The sequence below is a fragment of the Nicotiana attenuata genome, chromosome 3 (assembly GCF_001879085.1).
Source record: "Nicotiana attenuata strain UT chromosome 3, NIATTr2, whole genome shotgun sequence".
In the NCBI taxonomy this organism is placed as follows: domain Eukaryota; kingdom Viridiplantae; phylum Streptophyta; class Magnoliopsida; order Solanales; family Solanaceae; genus Nicotiana; species Nicotiana attenuata.
In genome coordinates, this window is record NC_031991.1 from 57,848,460 (window position 1) to 57,858,162 (window position 9,703).

Genomic DNA, 9,703 nt, shown 5'->3' on the forward strand with positions numbered 1-9,703 from the left:
CCCACCGTCTTAAAACCTCTTTCAAAATATTGCTATTTCAGGAGCAAATTCGAGATATATTACATTCACTTTAGAAAATACATGTGTAAATTGTAAGTATATAAAGTTGCAATCTTTTATACCTGCACTTAATATGTTAGTTGAAAGTACAAGAATAACTTTAATATCATATACTGGTACTAAAAGTAATGCTCTTATGTTCTGGAGGAGAAATTGCTCCTGAACATTTTTTTTAATTTCATCGGGAAAAGGAGAACTTAGCATTGTTTCTCAATCAGAATGCATGTTGTGCTAAATCTCATTAACAATTATATATCTAACATAATATATAGCCTGCATATAACTCATATATTTGGTTACTTGCACCATTTCTTAATATGACAAGGGATTGCTTTTATGGAAGAACAATCGTACTTAAAAATAATCTAATTTAATTTATAATTTATTACATGTTTATGCAAAAGTGACATTATTGCATGATTCATAATATTACATTTTGGGATGTAATTTTAGTCCAAAATCTCATGAATTTGAAGCAAGTAGAGATAAACACTAACCAACACATAATAAGATGATCAAAATTAAGTCTAGAAAATGTCATCACCAAATCGGGACTGGCTTGAGATGAAATAGTAGTAATTATGCTACCGCAGTATAAAAGTTTACCTTTCTCATCTTTATGCATATAAAACTAAATTAAAGACAATAGTATCATCTTCCATAATTACCACAAGATCTCTGACGAGATGTAATCCAAAGTTTTCCTTGGCAAAAGAAGTTGTAGCTCTCGTGGAGAGCGTTTATCCCTTTTTGGAAGTCTGAGAGGAAATAGCAATTCGTGTTGATAATATATTACGAAACTTAGCTCAAAGTAATAATATAAAACAAGAAAATAGACAAGAATGTAGGGAGCAAGAGAGAAGAGATTCTTATTTCTTCCATGTATTCAAGTATGTACAATGTGATGCCAAAACCCTCTATTTATAGGATTACATAGAGGCATACAAAAAAATGCCATAAACATGACATTAAACATTTGAGATCATGGAGGAAGATCATGGGGAGGTTATGGAGGTGTGAGAGTTACAACTATAATGGTGAAAAGTAGTGGGAATTATCTACATAATGGAGAAGAGTAGTGGGAGTACCTTCTTTAGGAGTTATAGACATACACTACAAAATATAATGTTTCATAACAGTATGATGCTAAAATGAAAAACAAGATATAATTTTAGGCACACAGGCTTTGCTCAGGTTCCTCGGCTGGGCTGTGCATAGCCTTTCCTTCTTGGGCATGTGGATAGCCGTAAACGTTCTTAGATTTCGCCCAATCCAAAACTTTTGTTTTATCCATACGCCAAGCCCAGGCTTAAAAATCCAAGACTCTATAATCATCGAGTATTGACTTGATATTTTTTAAAGTTCAGTTTTATTTAGTTATGGTGTAAAATAGTTTATTTAAAAAATTCTTATTTTGATTCTCTTATATATATGATTGTGCCTCTCTACCCTCTAGGGTAGGGGTAAGGTTTGCATACACTCTATACTCTCCAGACCATATTATGGGATTTGTATTGGTCAAATCTGACCATTGTGGTCGACCCAACTGGGATCCCTTCTAAGTGGCGGGATAGGAAGAGACATCACAACTTGATCCAATCCAAGTACCTACAATACTCGAGTAATGACGAAAATGGTCGTGGTAGGGAGGCACATCGACTAGAGAATACAGCAAGGACCCCAGGACTATATATATAGGAGGAACCCTCCAAGTGAAGGGGGCTTTTTCTTTTTCCTCTCTCTCTCTCTCTCTCTCTCTTAGAAGAAAGGATGCAAGTTGATCATCCTCACTATATCATGTAAATTGATCATTTTCACTATATCGCGAAAGAAGAAATGGAAAACATCAATAAGATCGGTTGCCCTTATTTTATCTTATTCATCGCTTTCTGATTCATTTTTAGATCTGGAGTTTATTATGTTTGACTAAGATTTACCCCTTCATTATCAATTGTTTTAATCAAAAAGGTTTTGACATCTTTTGGTCAAACAATTTGGCGCCGTCTGTGGGGATTTCTTAGTCAAAATTCCTAGTCTCCTTCAGATCGAAATCCGGAAACGTAATCATCCAGCGAAGAAAGTGGTAAGCAAACCTCACGTACTAATCCAATGCATAATGCTGCATAGGAGCAGAAGTTACAACCAATGTCTGTGCAAAGCTTGCAAAAGAAGACGACGCCAGTTGCGCAAATCCCGCAAGAGGATGGGCACATCTTATGGGGTAACCCACGCACCGGATGATCCACGAATGAGCTAGGGCAAACCCAACCCACGCAGAGCCAGGGCATGTTTAAAAAGAAAAACAGAGGAAGAAAAGAAGGCCGAACGCGCCGCCAAATCCACAAACCACCATTCCATCAACCACTTAAACATCAGGAGGAACGAACAACACTATAAGGATATCCTCATTCATCGACTCATCGGACCAAAGTAAGGAAAATCTCATCTTGTTTTACCTTCTATTGATTCGCTTAAACAGGAACACAAGCGCAACATGGGCGAGCGAGCAGAGAGACATTCCAACCAGAGAGTAGAAGAATTCTTACAAAATAACCTGGATATCGCCCATCTCAGACATGTCAACCTCCGGAAAATGACATCCCCTAAAGTCGTACTCTTTCCCCTCTCCCAAATGTCTTGATTGGGTTCTCTCGGGGAGGTTTTGAACAAAGCAACGAGGGGGGCATTGCCAAAGCTCTAAGGACAGTCTATCGCCCCGCCCATTGGCGAGCTCTCTAGGACGAATGACGAGGGAGTTAAACAGGAAGATCCAATTACATGCATAAAACAAACATTAGTAGGATAGCAACATTCAATAGGCATCACACTCTCCAATACACACAAATTAAGAAAATTGGGACTCACCCAGGAAACATACAAGTTGAGCAAAGAACTGGGACTCCCCAAGAGGACACCCAAAACTCTCCAAAAACCGGGATTCACAACGGTTTAACATTTCGACAACTTCGAAATAACACCCTTAAGGCCAAGATCCATCGCCAAAGAGAAAAGTTCGACCTCGATCGAACAACGACGGGTTAACATTTTGACAAGTTCGAAAGGACACCCTTAAGGCAAAAAGCCATCGCCAAAGAGAAAAGTTCAACCTCGATCGAACAACGACGGGTTGACATTTCGACAAGTTCGACACATCGCCCAAACGCTCTCCCTTCTCTCTACTTTCTCTCTCTAGGCAATTTCTTAAGCTTTTGGCAGCCATGGCTGCTGTGATCTCTCCCCAGCCCTTGGCTATGGGAAAGACAAATCAAAACACAACTGAATCATTAACAAACTCCCAACCAAAATAGTCATACGCATCACAAATTCAACAAAAACAATTTGCCGTGTCCAAAGTCGAGTTAGTTCCAGTCGTAGTTGTCCATGGGAAACCAACGATCAAATTCACCATGGATGAGGTTAATGAATTTACAAGAGAAGAAAGACTGCATCAGGCAGTTATGGTGAAGTTTTCATATGGAAAACCAGAATTACAAGAGATTAGAAAGAATTTTCCAACACAGTTCGATATTCAAGGTCGATGTAATATTGGACAATTGGAATATCGTCATATGCTCGTTCAATTTGACCTGTACAATGACTTTGTTAAGTTTTTGTCAAAGACAAATGGATATATGAAAGCTAAAGGTGAGGAATTCTTCTTTAGAACTTTTCCATGGACGCTAGGTTTCAATCCGAAGGAGGAAACATCCATGGCGGTAGTGTGGATATCGTTCCCAGGTTTACCTCCTAATTTCTTTGCTAAGAGCTCGTTGTTACCTATCGCATCTGCTGTGGGTAAAGCACTTGCTGTGGATAAGGCAACACAAGAAAGAACTCGACCTAGTGCTGCTAGAGTTAAGGTCATACTTGATCTTATGGTCAAACATCCTAAAAATGTTAAAATTGTTATGACGGACAAAATTACAGGAAAATCTATGGTGCATGATCAAGAAGTGGTATATGATAACCTCCCAAGATATTGCACCTGTTGTAAGCATCAAGGGCATGATGAGAGATCCTGTTGATGGAAGATTGAAAAACAAGGAAGATGTAGTTACTGCAGATGCAACTGAAGGGCTGGACAGCTTGGATAAATTGCAAGGTGATTCTAGGGAATTTCTTAATGCAAAAAGAGCAGGGCAATTGGAAGGTGTAGCAGCAAAAGAAAATTTAGTTCAGAGGCAGGGTTCAAAAATTAAAGGAGGAAAACAAGTTGTTATTCATAACAATGAAAATCGAGTTGCTATGGGTAACACTGTTGGTGATGTTTCTCAGATTGTTAAAGGTCCATATCCACGAGATGTGCCTGCTAAGGTGGCTTTAGCAAGGATTTCCAATATTGTAAATCCAATAGTGAAAGCGTATGACAAACTTGCCACTATTGCAGCTATCTTGTCACCGTATACACGATCAAAAGGGACTGTTGATCATGTAGAGGAAGCTGGTCATGTCAATAAAATTCGAATTGACACTAATAGTAAAGGAATGTATCAAGAAAGGGAACAACATGAAGAGAAAAGATTGTTGGAACCTACAACTGATATTACTTATCGAGCTGAGGTTGTTCCACAAAATTATGCTGTACAGGATGTTGTAGGCGAGCAGGAAAAAAAGCCAAGGCAAATCTCTGATAAGCTAGCTGTGGCCCAGAGTTCATGCAGTGAAAAAGCTGGAAATAGGAGTATAGTTGTAACGACCCGATCATTCGTTCTGAGAGTTATAGCCACATTTCCCCCATCTATGCTTATTTATATGTTGTTCAGCTGTGTTGAGTTGTATCGAGTTGGTAGGTTTGGGTTCGGAGTAGTTTTGGAGTGAAATGAACACTTAGTCTCTTAATTAGAAAGCTGAATTAGAAAAGTCAACCGGAAGTTGACTTATGAGTAAAAGAATTCGGATTTGGATTTTTATGATTCGATTAGTTTCGTTGGGTGATTTTAGACTTAGTGACACCCCGATGTTTGGGACTCGTTTCCGTATTTTATATTATTTATATTTAGAGTTGGTTTAGTTTATCAGGAATTAAATTATTGGAAATGTTTTATTAAATTCTTATAATCAGATTAGTAGTAATTTTGGGAATAGGCTTGCCTTGTAACACGATAGGCTCCATCATGACCAAGCTTAGATTTTGGGTCGTGACAAGTTGGTATCGGAGCCTAGGTTACATAGGTCTCACGAGTCATGAGCGGGTTTAGTAGAGTCTTGCGGATCGGTACGGAGACGTTTGTACTTATCTTCGAGAGGCTGCAGAACCTTTAGGAAAACTTCACTTCTTGAATTCTTATCATGCGATATTGATTCAGCTTGAAGTGTAACTCTTTGAATTCCTTCCACGCATTCGTATGCGCACATGAGCGCTCGGTATCAGTTGTGCATCGACGGATTATGATTCCCTAGATGAGGTACGAGATGTGATTTGTGTGTGTTGATGTTAGGATAGTCTAGGGTACTTGAGGTCGAGTTTTGTCGGTAGCTCGAGTCCGAAAATTTTGATTGTGTGAGCACGTGTTTATATGTCTGTTGGTGTCCCTATTAGTGGGATTTGTGATTTGATGGCTATGTGGAGAGTATGATTTGACTGCGAGATGAGTTCATATGATTTGAATGTAACGAAAAGGTATTGCTGAAGGTTTCATCTATTTGAGACTCCAGGATGTTTTTAGACTCGTTCGAGGACGAACGTTTGTTTTAGAGGGGGAGGAAGTAACGACCCGATCGTTCGTTCTGAGTGTTGTAGCCACATTTCCCCCATCTATGCTTATTTATATGTTGTTCAGCTGTGTTGAGTTGTATCGAGTTGGTAGGTTATGGTTCGGAGTAGTTTTGGAGTGAAATGAACACTTAGTCTCTTAATTAGAAAGCTAAGTTAGAAAAGTCAACCAGAAGTTGACTTATGAGTAAAAGAATTCGGATTTGGATTTTTACGATTCGATTAGCTTCGTTGGGTGATTTTAGACTTAGTGACACCCCGATGTTTGGGACTCGTTTCCGTATTTTATATTATTTATATTTAGAGTTGGTTTAGTTTATCAGGAATTAAATTATTGGAAATATTTTATTAAATTCTTATAATCAGATTAGTAGTAATTTTGGGAATAGGCTTGCCTTGTAACACGATAGGCGCCATCACGACCAAGGTTAGATTTTGGGTCGTGACAGTAGTGATTGAAAATACCATTGCGAAAATAATTGAGGATGTTAAGGGAGATGATTTAAACAAAAAGGAAGGAGATTGGAACGTGGTAACAGGTAGAAAATCTCCTACAAAGAAGGGGGGATCACCAAAAACTCAGAACCTGGGTGTTCGACGAATTGACTTTAACCTTGGTCCCAGTCCAAATACTTTTGAGGTCCTTGCACCTACTGGAGATCCTGAAGGTGATGCAATAAGTTTACATGATAGTGTGATGTCCAAACAAATAGTTCCAATGTCCAGCAATGAACGAGGAGGCCAAGGCAGTGTCGATTTGGCTAAAAATATGTGTGTTCGACCAAAGGCTTCAAAGAAAAATGAGGAGGACGAAAATCTGGGCAAGCAAGCACATAATTCAAATATTCCAACATTTCATTTTTCAAGCCCTCATGTGGAACAAATTATTAGAGAAGCCCAGAATGCAATGATGGTCAATAATATGGTTAATCAACCATTGGTTACATTGAATACATCCGTCTTTGAAGTACCATCACAATTGTTTGAGTCTTGAGGTGAACATGGTGGTGATCAAGGACAGATGGTGCTATCCACAGGAAACAACAATGAGATAATTAAAGCAAATCTGAAGGAGATGGAAATTAATTCTAAGCTATGGGCTAATCAACATGAATATGATGATGAAGAAGACTTGGGGGTTGATTTTGTGGAGGATTCATCTGATAATGGTGAGAGATGTAGTGGTGATGAGGAGATGGTATTAGTAGTATCACCAACCTTACCAAAAATTGGTAGTTCCTCTAAGCTAGGATCAATGAGCAAGCTTAATGCCAAAGCTCCTGATTTCATCCCCAACAATAAGCAACAACATAGAGGAACAAATAATAATAAAGCTAAGTCGATGGGAGAGGCAACAGTAAGAAATCTGGGGAGCAGCAGCATAATCCAACGACTTCAGCTGGTGTTAATGCTGAATCTAGGCAGCAGCAGTTGAATGCAAACACGATAGGAGCTGTAGTAATAGTAATTGATGGACAGCAGCAACAGGAAGTAAGGGTACCAGCTATCTCATTGGAGGACAGAAAGTTACTCGATGCATTGGTAAGTTCCACACCCCTAAACTCGCTAAATTCACCTCATATTGCTAGCACTGGAAGGGTGACTAGAACCAGTAGTAAAAAGCAAAGCAAGGCAGCCTTGATCACTAAAGAAGATGGAAATGCGTTGATGTCTCAAGATTTTGGTCAAGGCTTGCCAAATCCTTTAAGCTTGGGGAGAGATGTCTATGAAGAAGGTGAGGAAGATGCAATGTTACAACAATGCCGGGCAGAGGCAGCAAGGAAAGGTGATCTATCACCAATGCATAGTGGACAAAGCAAGAAGTCTCATACAAGGGACAAAAGTTGGGACGTCAGGGTAAATAAAGATGCAAACATAAGGCGACTTCCGATGAGAATTGCCAAACAAAAACAGGCCATCCAAACCACATCCACAAAGTCCAATCGTTCAAAGAAGAAAGCATGAAGTTTGAAGATATTTTAAAGAAGGTTGAGGTTGAAGACAAATGGATACAAATTGAAGATTTCATAACACTAGATAAGAGAGAACATTACTGTTATTTCTACATAATTTTATTTTACCATCGCATTAGTATAGTCTGATGTAATATCATCACAGAGTATGTTATAAACTCTGTGATGATCATAGAATATCTAGTTTTAGCTAGTTCTTTCTTTTTACATGCATGTTAGTAGGTGAGGCTTTTTCTATGCCTCAATAGGATTAGTAAGGTAAGGTTTAGCTCAGTTAGTGTTGCTCTTGTCCTATGGCTTTGGAAAAATATCCAAGTGGCTATGAAATTATATTCCCTCGTGAGACTTTGCCGGCAGCTACACCATGATTTCTTTACATGAGGCTGTCATAAGGGCATTGTGAGGCACAGAGGAGTGATTATATGGCCAAGGCATAGAGGCAACACTACTGGTGCTATTGTCCCCCTTATTTGTACTCTTCCTATGTGGTTCTTTTTTCCTTTTATAATTAATAAAACTAGCCCTAGGCACCTGCCCAGTGGATTTGCTAAAAAAAAATTAACACCCTTAAGGCCAAGGGCCATCTCCAAAGAAAAGAGTTCGACCTCGATCGAACAATGACGGGTTAACATTTCGACAAGTTCGAAATAACACCCTTAAGGCCAAAAGCCATCGCCAAAGAGAAAAGTTCGACATCGATCGAACAACGACGGGTTAACATTTCAATAAGTTCGAAATAACACCCATAAGGCTAAGAGCCATCGCCAAAGAGAAAAGTTCGACCTCGATCGAACATGACGGGTTAACATTTCGACGAAAGATCGAAATAACACCCTTAAGGCCAAGGGACATCGCCAAAGAAAAGAGTTCGACCTCGATCGAACAACGACGGGTTAACATTTCGACGAAAGCTCAAAATAACACCCTTAACGCCAAGGGCCATCACCAAAGAAAAGAGTGCGACCTCGATCGAACAACGACGGGTTAACATTTCGACAAGTTAGAAATAACACCCTTAAGACCAAGAGCCATCACCAAAGAGAAGAGCTCGACCTCGATCGAACAACGACGGGTTATCATTTTGACAAGTTCGAAATAACACCCTTAAGGCCAAAAGCCATCACCAAAGAGAAAAGTTCGACCTCGATCGAACAACGACGGGTTAACATTTCGACAAGTTCGAAATAACACCCTTAAGACCAAGGGCCATCGCCAAAGAAAAGAGTTCGACCTCGATCGTACAATGACGGGTTAACATTTCAACAAGTTCAAAATAACACCCTAGAGCTATCGCCAAAGAGAAACGTTCGACCTCGATCGAACAATGATGGGTTAACATTTCGACAAGTTCGAAATAACACCCTTAAGGCCAAGAGCCATCGCCAAAGAGAAAAGTTTGACCTCGATCGAACATGACGGGTTAACATTTCGACGAAAGCTCGAAATAACACCCCTAAGGCCAAGGGCCATCGCCAAAGAAAAGAGTTTGAGCTCGATCGAACAACGACGGGTTAACATTTTCACAAGTTCGAATAACACCCATAAGGCCAAGAGCCATCGCCAAAGAGAAGAGTTTGACCTCGATCGAACAACGACGGGTTAACATTTTGACAAGTTCGAAATAATACCCTTAAGGCCAAAAGCGATTGCCAAACAAAAAAGTTTGACCTCGATCGAACAACGACGGGTTAACATTTCGACAAGTTCGAAATAACACCCTTAAGGCCAAGGGCCATCGCCAAAGAAAAGAGTTCGACCTTGATCGAACAACGACGGGTTAACATTTTGACAAGTTCGAAATAACACCCTTAAGGCCATGAGCCATTGCTAAGGAGAAAATTTCGACCTCGATCGAACAACGACGGGTTAACATTCCGACAAGTTTGAAATAATACCCTTAAGGCCAAGAGCCATCGCCAAAGAGAAAAGTTTGACCTCGATCGAACATGATGGGTTA